This window comes from Coregonus clupeaformis, unplaced genomic scaffold (genome assembly GCF_020615455.1).
Source record: "Coregonus clupeaformis isolate EN_2021a unplaced genomic scaffold, ASM2061545v1 scaf1883, whole genome shotgun sequence".
NCBI classification, from domain to species: Eukaryota; Metazoa; Chordata; class Actinopteri; order Salmoniformes; family Salmonidae; genus Coregonus; species Coregonus clupeaformis.
Genome location: NW_025535337.1, coordinates 1 through 17,649, shown reverse-complemented (window position 1 = coordinate 17,649; position 17,649 = coordinate 1). Strand labels below are relative to the sequence as shown.

At 45.5% G+C, this 17,649-nt stretch overlaps 1 long non-coding RNA gene across 1 annotated transcript; it reads right to left on the bottom strand.

Annotated features, from left to right (window-relative positions):
- Window positions 1-489: 489 nt before the first annotated feature.
- Window positions 490-7,754, bottom strand: LOC121570338. Its single transcript, XR_006659904.1, has 4 exons — window positions 7,583-7,754; window positions 5,123-5,201; window positions 778-858; window positions 490-531 (listed from the first exon to the last, which is right to left on the bottom strand). It is a non-coding gene; the product is annotated as an uncharacterized LOC121570338 (long non-coding RNA).
- Window positions 7,755-17,649: the final 9,895 nt, after the last annotated feature.

Sequence of the window (17,649 nt, the reverse complement as noted above, 5' to 3'; positions counted from 1 at the left end):
GTGCACTACTTTAGACCAGAGCTCTATGGAATAGGGTGCCATTTTGGAAGCAAACCATGTCTGAGCCCTACGGTTGATGTGGGCTCCTATCCTCTCTCTGAGTCTAGGTAGGACTGATGTTGTCCCTGGTTCACCCCTGCTCTGCTGGACCCAGGTCTCCACGGAGGAGGTGGGGCGCTCTCAGGCACTGACCCAGGCAGGACGGGCACTTCGCGGGCAGGCAGCGGCTCCAACCTGGGCCCCCGGTGGGGCCTTCCCTGAAGCCATCCTCTACCCTTGACCAGCCACAGTGGATCTGGTGGGGGAGGGGCTGGTCGCTCCTCCTCTACCCAGCACTCCTGCCTGCTGGCTGGGGTCCGGCCGCGACCAGGGCTGCCTCTGGGGCTGGCTCCACCTTGGGGGCTGGCGTTGGAAGGAGGGAGGGGGGTGTGCTTCTTCTCTAAGCTGCCCTGACTCTGGCCTGGTGGGTCTCTCCTCTCTCTGGGCCCTGTCTGTCTCCTCCTCCTCCTCTCTCTCCTCCTCAAAGTGCACCTATAGGAGACACAGACGGTCTTCACATCTACCTCTGTCCTCTAGCTGTGTGTCGGTCTGTCCTATCTGTCTGTCTGTCCTATCTATCTGTCGATCTGTCTGTCTGTCCTATCTGTCTGTCTGTCTGTATGTCTGTCCTATCTGTCTGTCTATCTGTCATCTCATCTACTTCTACAAGGCTGCATCACCAATGACACCCTATTCCCTTTATAGTGCACTACTTTAGACCAGAGTGATAGTACTAACCTGTGGTCTAGGTCTGCCTGTTCCCTTCTGTCTCTGTAGACACTGTAACCTCCCGAGGAGAAAGGCTTTATTCTTCCCCTCCTAACACCACAGAGAGGGAGAGAGACAGGAGGAGAGAAATGAAGGATGGATTAGACAGATGAGAAGAGGAGTAAACAAGAGGGAAGAGAGGAAGAAAGGGCCAGGAAGAGAGGGAGGGAAGAGAGACAGGAAGAGAGGAACAGGAAGAGAGGAAGAAAGGGACAGGAAGAGAGGGAGGGAAGAGAGAAAGAGAGGGACATGAAGAGAGGGACAGGAAGAGAGGGAGAGAGGGAGGGGAGAGAGGGGGAGAGGGAGGGGAGAAAGGGAGAGAAAGAGAGGGACAGGAAGAGAGGGAGGGGAGAGAGGGAGAGAGGGAGAGAAAGAGAGGGAGGGAGAGAGGGAGGAGGGAGAGGGAGAGGGGAGGGAAGAGAGGGGAGAGGAAGGAAGAGAGGAGGAGAGAGAGAGGGACAGGAAGAGAGAGGGAGGGAGAGAGAGGAGAGAGAGAGAGAAAGAGAGGGACAGGAAGAGAGGGACAGGAAGAGAGGGAGAGGGAGGGGAGGAGAGGGAGAGAGAGGGACAGGAAGAGATAGGGAGGGGAGAGAAGAGAGGAAGAGAGAGAGAGAAAGAGAGGGACAGGAAGAGAGGGACAGGAAGAGAGGGAGAGAGGGAGGGGAGAGAAGAGAGGAAGAGAGGGAGGGAAGAGAGAGACAGGAAGAGAGGAACAGGAAGAGAGGAAGAAAGGGACAGGAAGAGAGGGAGGGAAGAGCGAAAGAGAGACAGGAAGAGAGGGACAGGAAGAGAGGAAGAGAAGAGAGGAAGAGAGGGAGGGAAGAGAGGGACAGGAGGAGAGGGAGGGGAGAGAAGAGAGGAAGAGAGAGGGAGAGGGAGGGAAGAGAGGATCAGGAGGAGAGGGAGGGAAGAGAGGGAGAGGGAGGGAAGAGAGGGACAGGAAGAGAGGTGTGTGTGTATAGGTGTGTGTGTTTGTATAGGTCTGTGTATAAGGCTGAACGATTTTGGAAAATAATCTAATTGCGATTTTTTGCCCCCAATATTGCGATTCGATTTAATATGCGATTTAATTTATTTATCCTTTTTCCCCTACAAAACATAATGAATGATTTAAATATGACCAACACAATAGTATATACATTTAGTGTGAAATGTTCTTTCCCATAGGCTGGGTCTATTTGTTAGAATTAAATTCAAACATGTATGACTTGAAATAAATGACATTTTATTGAACTGCTCATTACAGAAACATCTGTGGCTTTGCCACTGTGCATTTAAATAATTTAAACAAAGGCATGAACTTTGTAAACACTGTGTGCAAAAGGTACAGTCTTAAGAAAAAAATAATTTTAAATTGTATGTATCTTACTGCTCCCAAGTCAGTAACATTTCACACAACTGAAACAAGGAATTTGCTTTGAAAATATTTTTGTAAAATCAAAGTAAATAAAGTTATAAATAAAAAATGAGAAATGCACTTTTAATTTAGACAAACTATTTTTTTATTTTGAATATTATAATATAAAATAGATGAGCCTCACTTATCTCAAGTACACAACAATAACACACCACACAGACTAAAGTTCACTACGAGTATGGCACTGCCAGCCATACTTATCCAACAGTTCTGTTCTCAGTGGCTCACAGGTTTTTTGCTAAGAAAACCAGAATATTGACTTTTTCTGGCTTCAAGGATGAGCGAGTGCAAGTCACAATATTCCCTCCTGTGCTAAAAAGACGCTCTGAGGGAGCGCTTGTAGCAGGTACACAAAGATACTTAAGTGCCATGGTGCACAACTGTGGGTAGCTGATCTTGTCGCACCCTCCACCAAGCCAATGGATCATCTTCTCCATCAATGGTAGGAGTCATCAGGTAATTGTTTATCTCTGCCTCTGCGACATCTTCAAGATTTACAGGCAAAGAAGGAGAGGCTGAACTGGTCTTGAAAAAACTGCCAAGAGACCTCTTCGTCTTTTCCCCAAGGACTGTGCACTTTGAGGCATCTGAACAGTTTCAGTACGAGACCTCTTCTCCTATTAGATGAAAACAACAGCCATTAGTTTTCCAGTTAGATTTTACAGAAATTTTTTTGTTTTTGTGAAATACATAATTATTTACCCAATGATATGTACGTTGTGCCAAGTCTACTATCTCTGTCTTCAGACGAGTCTTGATAGCAGGGATGTTGTCTGTACTGATGTACTGTATTTTGAACCTAGGGTCCAGGAAACAGGCAACATCCAAAAGCTCCTGGATGTTTGGGTCTCCATATTTGTTATTGAGGTATGCTAGGACTTTGGTTTTATTGATTTAGTCAGGTCAGTGTCCTCAGCATCTTCAGCCAGGACTGATGTGGCAAAAGGTGGAGAACTGGCTTGAGGTAGGAGATGCTTACATACTCCTCTCCAGAAAGAGCATCAGTAAACTCCAGTAGAGGATGCAGTGCCTTGTGAATCGACTCCAACACGTCAATATCCTGCCAGGTTGGGATAAGGGAGCGTGCATATCGATCTCCAGACAATACCTGAGAAATGGCTTTGGCCTGTTCAAGCACTCTGGCAATCATCATTTCTTTAGAACCCCCATCTTGTTGGGCACTCCGTTATGAGGTTGTGCTCAGGGAGTTTGAGCTCTCTCTGTGCCTCCGTCAGGGCTGCTTTCTTCTTCCAACTGTGGGAAAAGTGCCCCACCAGCTTCCTGCACAGTGCTGTTGCCCTTGACACTCTGTCATCTTTGAGTGCATTTTCTAAAAGAAATAAAAGTAGTGTATTACACACAATTTGAGTTTTTGATACAAGGCTCTCACTATTACACACTCAAATTAGCTGTAATTCTGAAATACACACATCCACAACACATCTCTCTCTCTCTCTCAATTCAAAGGGTCTTTATTTGCATGTCAATTCTCTCTCTCTTTCTCTCTCTCTCTCTCATAAACACTAAAAACATGTAAAAAACAAAAACAAGAAAAGAAAAAAATGCAGGTGGGCATTCCACCACAGACAGACATATGATATAAGCAAGTAAAATGAATTTACATATTAGAAAAGGAGTGGAAGTATGAATTTATTTAATCCCATCCGATTTATATAATATCATTTATATATATTTGTATATTCAGCTTTACTAATCGACGTATCTCTCTCTCTGCCTCGCACACACACACACACACACACACACACAAACACACACACACACACACACACACACACACACACACACACACACACACACACACACACACACACACACACACGATAACTTACCAATGGCAAGATGTAATCTAGGCCAAAACATTGGAGCCTCGTCCATTCATTAAGCCGCGCAGCAAGCACCATATTCGACGCGTTGTCCGTCGTGATGCAGACGTGATTCTCCTCGTGGAGATCCCAGCTGACAAGCCCTTCTCTCAGGCCGGCTGCAATATTTTCCCCTGTGTGATCGTCTGGGAAGTAGGTAGTTTGTAGGCAGCGAGCTCGGAGGTTGAAATCTTCATCAATAAAATGGACTGTAAGACTCTGTATCGGCTCAGCTGTGCGGCTTGACCACATATCAGTAGTGCTAGCAAAAAACTCCACCGTTTTAAGTTCCGCGGCGACTTTCTCTTTGCACTTTTTGTACAGCTCCGGTATGGCAGTCTGACTGAAGTATGTGCGGGAGGGTATACTGTAACGTTATCAAGCGTATGTATTAATGCCATGAACCCAGGCTTGGTCACCGTGCTGAGAGGCATCATATCTTTGGCTATGAACTTCGGTTATTGTCCGAGTGATTTCTCCGATGCCGTTTTGAATTACGTTCATACGGAGTGACACTTTCAACATTTCTGTCAGTGATCCCTGTCTTGAGGTATTTGGCTTGTCTCGCGCACTGATGCTCGGCATTTTGGTCATACAACTGTCATGCATTGATTTGTGGTATTTTTTTAAGTGCTGAAACAGGTTTGTAGTGTTACCCCGTGAAGTAGCAATCGGAGCACGGCATGCTCTGCACAACACCTGATGCTGCTCAGCATCTTCTTTTAAAAAACCAAAATAGTTCCACACCACCGACGTGCTGTTCCTCTTCGATATTAAAGTATCAGCTGTGTCAGTTTCTGACTGTTCCGTCGAGCAAGAGGCCATTGCGCTGGACAGCATGAAAAGTCGCGTCACGTGACCACCTCAAATCGCGACGCGATGCGATTAGAAAATCGCGTTCAGTCAAATCGCGATATTATCGCGAATGCAATTAATCGTTCAGCCCTATCTGTGTATGTGCCTCAGGTGTGTGTGTGTACGTGTCAGCGTGCATGTATGTGTAGGAGAGCCTCACGTTGACAATCTGTTCCCGTAGAGACATGATGAGACGTTTACGACCCTGAGTCACCTGCCACAGGAAGTACATCACCACCCTACAGGAAGTACAGACACATTTTTACATTTTAGTCATTTAGCAGATGCTCTTATTCAGAGCTACAGTCAGAGAATCCATCACATAGCTAGGAGCTAGGGTAGCTATAGCACCTTGACAACAGACAAACCATCAAACAGGCAAAGCGTCAATACAAGACTAAGATTGAATCCTACTACACCGGCTCTGACGCTCGTCGGATGTGGCAGGGCTTGCAAACTATTACGGACTACAAAGGGAACCCAGCCACGAGCTGCCCAGTGACGCAAGCCTACCAGACGAACTAAATTCCTTTTATGCTGGCTTCAAGGCAAGCAACACTGAAGCATGCACGAGAGCACCAGCTGTCCCAGACGACTGTGGATCACGCTCTCCGTAGCCGATGTGAGCAAGACCTTTAAACAGGTCAACATTCACAAGGCCGCGGGGCCAGACGGATTACCAGGGTGTGTACTCAGAGCATGCGCGGACTGGCAAGTGTCTTCACTGACATTTTCAACCTCTCCCTGACCGAGTCTGTAATACCAACATGTTTCAAGCAGACCACCATAGTCCCTGTGCCCAAGAACACTAAGGTAACCTGCCTAAATGACTACCGACCCGTAGCACTCACGTCAGTAGCTATGAAGTGCTTTGAAAGGCTGGTCATGGCTCACATCAACACCATCATCCCGGAAACCCTAGACCCACTCCAATTCGCATACCGCCCCAACAGATCCACAGATGACGCAATCTCAATCGCACTCCACACTGCCCTTTCCCACCTGGACAAAAGGAACACCTATGTGAGAATGCTGTTCATTGACTACAGCTCAGCGTTCAACACCATAGTGCCCACAAAGCTCATCACTAAGCTAAGAACCCTGGGACTAAACACCTCCCTCTGCAACTGGATCCTGTACTTCCTGACAGGCCGCCCCCAGGTGGTATGGGTAGGCAACAACACATCTGCCACGCTGATCCTCAACACGGGGGCCCCTCAGGGGTGTGTGCTTAGTCCCCTCCTGTACTCCCTGTTCACCCACGACTGCGTGGCCAAGCACGACTACAACACCATCATTAAGTTTGCTGACGACACAACAGTGGTAGGCCTGATCACCGACAATGATGAGACAGCCTATAGGGAAGAGGTCAGATACCTGGCAGTGTGGTGCCAGGACAACAACCTCTCCCTCAATGTGAGCAAGACAAAGGAGATGATCGTGGACTACAGGAAAAGGAGAGCCGAACAGGCCCCTATTAACATCGACGGGGCTGTAGTGGAGCGGGTCGAGAGTTTCAAGTTCCTTGGTGTCCACATCACCAACAAACTATCATGGTCCAAACACACCAAGACAGTTGTGAAGAGGGCACGACAACGCCTATTCCCCAACAGGAGACTGAAAAGATTTGGAATGGGTCCTCAGATCCTCAAAAAGTTATACAGCTGCACCATTGAGAACATCCTGACCGGTTGCATCACCGCCTGGTATGGCAACTGCTCGGCATCCGACCGTAAGGCGCTACAGAGGTAGTGCGTACGGCCCAATACATCACTGGGGCCAAGCTTCCTGCCATCCAGGACCTATATACTAGGCGGTGTCAGAGGAAGGCCCAAAAAATTGTCAAAGACTCCAGTCACCCAAGTCATAGACTGTTCTCTCTGCTACAGCACAGCAAGCGGTACCGGAGCGCCAAGTCTAGGTCCAAAAGGCTGCTTAACAGCTTCTACCCCAAGCTATAAGACTGCTGAACAATTAGTCAAATGGCCACCCGGACTATTTACATTGACTAACCTGTACCCCCGCACATTGAGTCGGTACCGGTACCCCGGTATATAGCCTCGTTATTGTTATCTAATTTTATTGTGTTACTTTTTATTTTATTTTTTACTTTTGTTTATTTAGTAAATATTTTCTTAACTATTTCTTGAACTGCATTGTTGGTTAAGGGCTTGTAAGTAAGCATTTCACGGTAACGTCTACACCTGTTGTATTCGGTGCATGTGACAAATAAAATATGATTTGATTTCACATTATCCCTCAATAGAGTAGTTATCAGATAGCTAAGGTAGCTATAGCAACCACACTGTCATAGTCAGTACATTATCCCTCAATAGAGTAGTTATCAGATAGCTAGGGTAGCTATAGCAACCACACTGTCATAGTCAGTACATTATCCCTCAATAGAGTAGTTATCAGATAGATAGGAGCTAGGGTAGCTATAGCAACCACACTGTCATAGTCAGTACATTATCCCTCAATAGAGTAATTATCAGAGAGCTAGGAGCAATTTTATGGGGGAGGGATAAGACTGTTACACACACAGTAACATACTGTAACAGGACTGGATATGGGAGAGGTGTGTGTGTGTGTTTATGTGTGTGTGTATACAGCTACTCACAGTACTATGAGTGTTAGGATGCAGTAGAAGACTTGACTGTGTAGTATAATGTTGATGATCCATGCCAGCCAGGCAGAGTGGGGTTGAGAGGCCTGAGGGGAGGCTATCCACTGTTCTACAGCCTGTATGACCCAGCCTTGGCCCTGTAACGGACCACACACACTAGAGGGAGGGAGACTGGGGACAGAGACAGGACAGGTAGGGTTAGTGTGTGTGTCTATCCACTGGTCTACAGTCACTGTGAGAAAGTTACAGATGCACAAATATCATACCCCTCCAAAAAGAGCTGTCAAAGGACACCAGAAACAAAATTGTAGACCTGCACCAGGCTGGGAAGACTGAATCTGCAATAGGTAAGCAGCTTGGTTTGAAGAAATCAACTGTGGGAGCAATTATTAGGAAATGGAAGACATACAAGACCACTGATAATCTCCCTCGATCTGGGGCTCCACGCAAGATCTCACCCCGTGGGGTCAAAATGATCACAAGAATGGCGAGCAAAAATCCCAGAACCACACGGGGGGACCTAGTGAATGACCTGCAGAGAGCTGGGACCAAAGTAACAAAGCCTACCATCAGTAACACACTACGCCGCCAGGGACTCAAATCCTGCAGTGCCAGACATGTCCCCCTGCTTAAGCCAGTACATGTCCAGGCCCGTCTGAAGTTTGCTAGAGTGCATTTGGATGATCCAGAATAGGATTGGGAGAATGTCATATGGTCAGATGAAACCAAAATATAACTTTTTGGTAAAAACTCAACTCGTCGTGTTTGGAGGACAAAGAATGCTGAGTTGCATCCAAAGAACACCATACCTACTGTGAAGCATGGGGGTGGAAACATCATGCTTTGGGGCTGTCTTTCTGCAAAGGGGACCAGGACGACTGATCCGTGTAAAGGAAAGAATGAATGGGGCCATGTATCGTGAGATTTTGAGTGAAAACCTCCTTCCATCAGCAAAGGGCATTGAAGATGAAACGTGGCTGGGTCTTTCAGCATGACAATGAAGGAGTGGCTTCGTAAGAAGCATTTCAAGGTCCTGGAGTGGCCGCCAGTCTCCAGATCTCAACCCCATAGAAAATCTTTGGAGGGGAGTTGAAAGTCCGTGTTGCCCAGCGATAGCCCCAAAACATCACTGCTCTAGAGGAGATCTGCATGGAGGAATGGGCCAAAATACCAGCAACAGTTTGTGAAAACCTTGCGAAGACTTACAGAAAACGTTTGACCTGTGTCATTGCCAACAAAGGGTATATAACAAAGTATTGAGAAACTTTTGTTATTGACCAAATACTTATTTTCCACCATAATTTGCAAATAAATTCATAAAAAATCCTACAATGTGATTTTCTAGATTTCTTTTCTCATTTTGTCTGTCATAGTTGACGTGTACCTATGATGAAAATTACAGGCCTCTCTCATCTTTTTAAGTGGGAGAACTTGCACAATTGGTGGCTGACTAAATACTTTTTTTCTCCACTGTAAGTGAATTTGTCCTAATACATTTGTTCCCCTAAAATGGGAGGACTATGTACAAAAAGTGCTGTAATTTCTAAACGGTTCACCCGATATGGATGAAAATACCCTCAAGTTAAAGCTGACAGCCTGCACTTTAACATCATAGTCATTGTATCATTTCAAATCCAAAGTGCTGGAGTACAGAGCCAAAACAACAACCAAACTTGCCACTGTCCCAGTACTTTTGGAGCTCCCTGTACTTCCTGTGCTTGGCCCTCCTATGTTGAACATAATAAACGGCTCCCTTTCCTCCGGATGTGAACCAAACTCACTAAAGTGGCAGTAATAAAGCCTCTCCAGAAAAAGCCAAACCTTGACCCGGAAAATGTAAATAACTATCGGTCTATATATCGAATCTACCATTCCTCTCAAAAACTTTTGAAAAAGCTATTTCAACTCACCGCCTTCCTGAAGACAAATAATATATACGAAACGCTCCAGTCTGGTTTTAGACCCCATCATAGTACTGAGACCGCACTCGTGTAGGTGGTAAATGACCTTTTAATGGCATCAGACCAAGTCTCTGCATCTGTCCTTGTGCTCCTAGACCTTAGTGCCGCTTTCAACACCATCGATCACCACATTATTTTGGAGAGATTGGAAACCATAAATGGTCTACGCAAACAAGTTCTTGCCTGGTTTAGATCTTATCTGTTGGAAAGATATCAGTTTGTCTCAGTGGATGGTTTTGTCTTCTGACATTCGGTGTTCCTCAAGGTTCCGTTCTAGGACCACTATTGTTTTCACTATATATGCTACCTCTTGGTGATGTAATTCGGAAACACAATGCCAACTTTCACTGCTATGTGGACGACACACAGCTATAGATTTCAATGAAACATGGTGAAGCCCCAAAATTGCCAACCACAAAGCCTGTGTTTTAGACATATGGAATTGTATGGTGGCAAATGTTTAACTTTTAAACTTTGACAAAACAGAGATGCTAGTTCTAGGTCCCAAGAAACAAAGAGATCTGTTGTCGGATCTGACAATGAATCTCGATGGTTGTACAATTGTCTTAAATAAAACTGTGAAGGACCTCGGTGTTACTCTGGACCCTGATCTCTCTTTTGACGAACATATATATATATATTTTTTCTCCATCATAACTCTGCTAGCCACCGTGCTTCTACATCTGCATTGCTTGCTGTTTGGGGTTTTAGGCTGGGTTTCTGTATAAGCACTTAGTGACAACTGCTGGTGTAAAAAAAGAATTTATGAATACATTTAATTGAATTTGATTGAGAGGAAGAGGAGGGGAGAGAGAGAGGAAGAGAGTCGGGGAGAGGAGAGAAAGAGGAGAGGAGAAGAAGAGAGGAGGGGAGAGAGGATGAGAGGAGAGGAAAGGAGAGAGGAGCAGTGGAAACTAGACAAGAGAAGAGGAGAAAGGAGAGGTGTGTGTATAAAATACATTGTATTGATTGTGTGTGTGTGTGTGTGTACCCCCAGAGTGTGTATGCCAGCAGGGCCAGAGTCCCCAGGTAAAAGGGGAGGAAGAGGAGGGAGATGAAGAGCGTCTGCATCTGACCCACCCTCCTCCAGGAGTTGGGAGGATGGAAGCTCCTTATACTGGTCTAGGAGAGAGGGAGGGGGGGGAGAGAGAAGGAGGGAGAAGGGAGAGAGAAGGGGGAGAGAGAAGGGGTAGAGAGGGAGGGAGAGAGGGAGGGGGAGAGAGAGGGAGGGAGAGAGAAGAGGGAGAGAGAAGGGGAGAGAGGGAGGGAGAGAGAAGGGGAGAGGGAGGGAGAGAGAAGGGGGAGAGGGAGAGAGAAGGGGGAGAGGGAGGGAGGGAGAAGGGGGAGGGAGGGAGGAGAGAGGGAGAGAGAATGGGAGAGGAGGGGGGAGAGAGAAGGGGGAGGGAGGGAGAGAGAAGGGGGAGAGAGAGGGAGGGAGGGAGAAGGGGGAGAGAGGGAGAGAGAAGGGGAGAGGGAGGGAGAGAGAAGGAGGGAGGGAGAAGGGGAGGGAGGGAGAGAGAAGGGGGAGAGAGAGAGGGAGGGAGGGAGAGAGAAGGGAGAGAGAGGGAGGGAGAGAGAAGGGGAGAGAGAGAGGGAGGAGGGAGAGAGAAGAGAGAGAGGGAGGGAGAGAGAAGGGGGAGAGAGGGAGAGAGAAGGGGAAGAGAGGGAGGGAGAGAGAAGGGGGAGAGGGAGGGAGGGAGAGAAGGGGAGAGAGGGAGGGAGGGAGGGAGAGAAGGGGGAGAGAGGGAGGGAGGGAGAGAAGGGGGAGAGAGAAGGGGGAGAGAGGGGGAGGGGGAGAGAGGGAGGGAGGTGTGGCATTGAGGGAGGGAGGGAGGGGGGGAGAGGGAGGGAGGGAGAGAAGGGGGAGAGAAGGGGGGAGGGGGAGGGAGGGGAGAAAGGGAGGGAGGGGGAGAGAGGGAGAGAAGGGGGAGAGAGGGAGAGAGGGAGAGAAGTGGGAGAGAGGGCGGGAGAGAGGGAGGGAGGGAGAGAGAAGGGGGAGAGAGGAGAGGAGAAGAAGAGAGGAGGGGAGAGAGGATGAGAGGAGAGGAAAGGAGAGAGGAGCAGTGGAAACTAGACAAGAGAAGAGGAGAAAGGAGAGGTGTGTGTATAAAATACATTGTATTGATTGTGTGTGTGTGTGTGTGTGTACCCCCAGAGTGTGTATGCCAGCAGAGCCAGAATCCCCAGGTAAAAGGGGAGGAAGAGGGAGGGAGATGAAGAGCGTTGCATCTGACCCACCCTCCTCCTCCAGGAGGTGGGAGGATGGCAGCTCTTTATACTGGTCTAGGAGAGAGGGAGAGGGGGGGGAGAAGGGGAGAGAGGGAGGGAGGGAGAAGGGGGAGAGATGGAGGGAGGGAGAAGGGGAGGAGAGAAAGGGGGAGGAGAGAAGGGGGAGGGAGGGAGAGAGAAGGAGGAGAGAAGGAGGGAGGGAGGGAGAGAGAAGGGGGGAGAGAGAAGGGGGAGAGAGGGAGAGAGAAGGGGGGAGGGAGTGAGAGAGAAGGGGGAGGGAGGGAGAGAGAAGGAGGGAGGGAGGGAGGAGAGAGAAAGGAGGGAGGGGGAGAGAGAGAGAGAGAGAGAGGGAGGAGAGAGAGAGAAGGGGGAGAGAGGGAGAGAGAAGGAGGGAGGGAGGGAGGGAGGGAGGGAGAGAGAAGGGGGAGGGAGGGGAGAGAGAGAGAGAGAGAGAGAGGGAGGGAGAGAGAAGGGGGAGAGAGAAGAGGAGAGAAGGGGGGAGAGAAAGGAGGGAGAGAGAAGGGGGGCAAGAGAGGGAGAGAGAAGGGGGCGAGGAGGGAGGGAGGGAGAAGGGGAGGGAGGGAGAGAGAAGGGGAGAGAGGGAGGGAGGGAGAGAAGGGGGAGAGAGGGAGGGAGGGGGGACAGAGAAGGGGGAGAGAGGGATAAGGTGGAGGGAGGGAGGGAGAGAGAAGAGGGATGGAGAGAGAAGGGGGAGAGAGGGAGGGAGAGAGAGTAAGAGAGACAAACTCATACTTACTAAACATCTTGCACGTGAGTCTGAGGTTGCGTCTCAAATGGCGCCCTAGTATCCATTATGTAGTGCACTACTTTCCACCAGGGCTCTATGGATGAAACATACCTACCTTCTTTAGCTGGAAGATTAGGAAGAGTTTGATGAGCTGAATGACAGGGAGGAGAGAAGTACACCCCTATCCTAGAGAGAGAGACATCATTATAACACTGTATATAGACATAATATGACATTTGAAATGTGTCTATTCCTTTGAAACTTGTGAGTGTAATGTTTACTGTTCATTTTGATTGTTTATTTCACTTTTGTTTATTATCTATTTCACTTGCTTTGGCAATGTTAACATATGTTTCCCATGCCAATAAAGCCCTTTGAATTTAACTGAATTGAATTGAGAGAGAGAAAATGCTGTAGAGAGAAAATGTACTTCCATTTTGCTGTGAAATGTTTGCCATTCACATCTCATATATTGCCTCACTATAATATTTTATCATGATACGTTAATACATACATACTGTGTTCAGTTTGTTATGTTGAACTGCAAAAATATCCACGGTGTTGGGCATGCTAATTGGATTAACGTATGATCAAACTGCATGTTAAGTCAATGGACAAACAGGCTATTTCGCTAGCCATGTAGATTTTACATTGAGTTTTTTTGTAGGTGGAACTAGCTGGTAAGCTAGATGAACAATGTACACTCTCTAGCTTAGAATTACGAAGTAAAGTCATTTATTTACTGCCTTGTTAGCTGATGAATTTCAATACAGCTGTGGCAGTCAACAGGAATTAACAAGCAACAGGATATACATTAATACATTGAGAAATGTAATTATTTGTTAATGTCCATGTTGCTCATCATTGCTCAGTGTCTCATACCCCACTCTGTGTTGCCAGCAACATTTGTAATGATATTGTCAAAAACAATTGCCAGTGTTCATAAGCTTTAGGTCTAGATTAGAGAATAGATCACTGGGTAAGATATAATAAACTAGACAGGAACTGACAGAGAAGATATATAGATAAGGTTACTAGAGAGGGTATAGATAGTTACTAGAGAGGCAGAGAGGGTATAGATATAGGTTACTAGAAGCGGCAAGAGGGTAAGATAAGGTTACTAGAGAGGCAGAGAGGGTATATATACGTTACTAGAGGCAGAGAGGGTATAGATATAGGTTACTAGGAGAGGCAGAGAGGGTGTAAGACATAGGTTACTAGAGAGGGCAGAGAGGGTATATATAACGTTACTAAGTGAGGCAGAGAGGGTATATAGGTTACTTGAGAGGCAGAGAGGGATTATAGATATAGGTTACTAGAGAGGCAGAGAAGGGTATAGATATCGTTTACTTAGAGAGGCAGAGAGGGTATAGATATAGGTTACTGTACCAGGCCAGGGTCTGAGCGTTGATCAGATCTAGAACGTTCCTGGCCACGTCAAACTCTGCCGGCATCCACACACCAACACACCTGGTGGAAATCACACTAAAGACAACAACAGGTGTGTGCTTGAGTCCAGAAAGTTGGAGTTAAATATATGTAAATTTATACAAGTGTATTTTTCTCAATATGCCCACCCAAAAACGTGGAAAAAACACAGATAGATGGACATACTTGTAGAGTATATACACTGAGTGTACAAAACATTAAGAACACCTGGTCTTTCCAAGACATATTTGACCAGGTGAATCCAGGTGAAAGCTTGATGATCCCTTATTGATGTCACACTTGTTAAATCCACTTCAATCAGTGTAATGGAGGAGAAACAGGTTAAAGATTCTTTAACCGAGACATTTGAGACATGGATTGTGTATGTGTGCCCATTCAGAGGCAGCCAATGCAAGACAAAGATAAGTGCCTTTGAACGGGTATGGTAGTAGGTGCCAGCCGTACTTGCGGTTTTTAGGCCAAGAACTGCACACTGCTGGTTTTTCTGTTCAACAGTTCCCGTGTGTCTCAAGAATGGTCCACCATCAAAGGGACATCCAGCCAACTCACAACTGTGGGAAGATCCCTGTGCGAACGCAGACACCGGCCTGCAGAGTCCATGCCCCTACGAAGGTGGTGTTCTCAGGGCAAAAGGAGGTGCAACTCAATATTAGGAATAAGTTCTTAATGTTTTGTACACTCGTGTCTCTAGTACTAGACTAGTTTATACATTGCCTGGTACTACAGTTCTTTTTTAATGCAACCCCTAACCTACTACTAATTTGATGGTTGTAGACATCAATTGTCCCATTAACAATCATCCACCAGCAAACCTATTTCAAACTTCACATTTCTCTAGTATAGGCTAGTTATCGTAATGAAACGAGTATCAGCCAAATGCCTGTGATTAGTGGTCGGTATGGTCAGTGTTGATCATCCCAACTCCAATATGAGTATGGGGCTCTATTATAGTATAGTAGGACAGCTGTACTTGTAGAGTGTATAGTAGTGTATAGTATAGTAAGAACAGCTGTACTTGTAGAGGTATTCTTCTCAGTATAGTAATATATTATATTATAGTATAGTAAGGACAGCTAGTAATGAGCAAGTATAGTTTAATATAGTATTTAAGGACTGTACTTGTGGAGGTATTCTCCACAGTTAGTATAGTTAATATAGTATGGTAAGCACTGTGCAATGAGGTATTCTCCACTATAGTAATATAGTATAGTATAGTATAGTAAGGAACACTGTACTTGTGAGTATAGTAAATATAGTATAGTATAGTATAATATAGTATAGTAAGGACAGCTTAATTGTAGAGGTTATTCTCCACGAGTAGTATAGTGCAGCATTATAGTATGTATAACTAGTAGTATAGACGGACAGCTGTTACTTGTAGAAGTTTTCTCCACAGTATAGTAATAGTATAGCCTATAATATAGTATTATTATTTCTTTTTAAATTACCCTTTAAACTTTACCTTACTAGTTTGATTGTTGCTAGCCATCAATTTGTCCCATTAACAATCATCCATATTAGCAAACTTATACTCTTCAAACTTCACATTTCTCTAAGTATAGGTTAGTTATCGTAATGGAATGGCCAATGCCTGTGATAAGTGGTCGGTATGGTCAGTGTTGATCATCAACTCCAATATGAGTATGTATATTATAGTTTAGTAGGTTACAGTGTACTTGTAGAGTATAGTAGTATAGTATAGTAAGGACAGCTGTACTTTGTAGAGGTTATTCTCCCGATAGTATAGTTTAATATAGTTATTAAGAAGCTGTTACTTGTAGAGGTAGTCTCCAGATACTGTAATGTCTATAGTATAGTATAATATAGTAAGGACAGCTGTACTGTAGAGTATTAGTATTGTATAGTTTATATAGCATGAAGTAGGGCAGCTGTACTGTAGAGAGTATCCATAAGGTATAGTACAGTAGTATAGTATAGTAAGGGACAGCTGTACCCAGCAGAGGTATTCTCCACAATGGTATTAATACAAGTATAATCTAGTACGGACAACTGTCCTTGTAGAGGTATTCTCCACATTAGTATAATATAGTATAGTAAGGACAGCTGACGCATAGAGGTATTCTCCACATATAGTATAGTAGTAGATAGTATAATATAGTATAGTAAGTAGACAGCTTGCAATTTGTAGCTCAATCCACAGTATAGTAATATAGTATATTCTGACGGACAACTGTACTTCTGCTACAGGTATTCTCCACGTATAGTAAGGACAGCTGTACCTTGTGAGGTATCTTCTCACAGTATAGTATAGTATAATCATAGTAAGGACAGCCTTTAGATATATAGTATAGTATAGTATAAGTAAGGACGCTGTACTTGTAGAGGTATAGTAGTATAGTATAGTATAGTATATTATAGTATATAAGCCGAACTTGCAGAGGTATTCTCCACAGTATAGTAATATAGTATATTATAATATAGTAAGCACAGCTGGGTACCTTGAGAGGTATTCTCCACAGTATAGTATAGTTTAATATAGCATAGCTCATGAAGTTGTACTTTTTGAGGTATTCTACAGAATATAGTATAGTATAGTTTAATGGTTAATAGTTTATATTTAATTTTAATGGTAGGTTTACTTGAACAGTGAGAGACAGAAATTGCAACAAAAAACTAGAAAACGCATGTCAGTAGTCAGCCACCACCAAGTTCTCCCACTTAAAAAGATGAGAGAGCTATGACTTGAACCAAAATCAGAATTTTTTTCCAGAAAATCCACATTGTAGGATTTTTGAATGGAATTTATTTGCAAATTGTGAGTGAAAATAGGTATTGAACAAAAGTTTCTCTCAATACTTTGTTATACACTTTGTTGGCAATGACACAGGTCAAACGGCGTTTTCTGTGTCTCTGTCCCAAGGTTTTCCTGTTGCTGGTATTTGTATCAAGCTCCATGTACCAGATCTCCTCTAGAGCAGATGTTTTGGGGCTGTGCTGAGCAAATACGGACTTTCTCAACTCCTCCAAAGATTTTCTATGGGGTTGAGATCTGGAGACTGGCTAGGCCACTCCAGAACCCTTTGAAATGCTTCTTGCAAAGCCACTCCTTCTGCTGCTGGGGGTGTGTTTGGGATCATTGTCATGTGCTGAAAGACTCAAATGCCATTTCTCTTCAATGCCCTTGCTGATGGAAGGAGGTTTTCTACTCAAAATCTCACGTACATCCCATGCCCCCATTTTCTTTCCTTTAGACTCGGGCTGTCCTGGTCCCTTTTGCAGAAAAACAGCCCCAAAGCATGATGTTTCCACCCCCATGCTTCGGTATGGTGTTCTTTGATGCAACTCAGCATTCTTTGTCCTCCAAACACCTGTCTGAGTTGAAGTTTTTACCAAAAAGTTATATTATCCCACCATATGACCATTCTCCCAACTCTTCTGGAATCATCCAAATGCACTCTAGCAAACTTGAGCCGGCCTGGACATGTACTGGCTTAAGCAGGGGCAAGTCTTGCACTGCAGGATTTGAGTCCCTGGCGAGTGCGTGGTCTTACCTGATCTAGTGCTTTGAACACTTTGGTCCCAGCTCTCTGCAGGTCATTCACTAGGTCCCCTTGTATGGTTCGGTTTTGCTCACCGTTCTTGTGATCGTCTTGACCCCACAGGTAGAGATCTTACGTGGAGCCCCAGATCGAGGGAGATTATCAGTGGTCTTG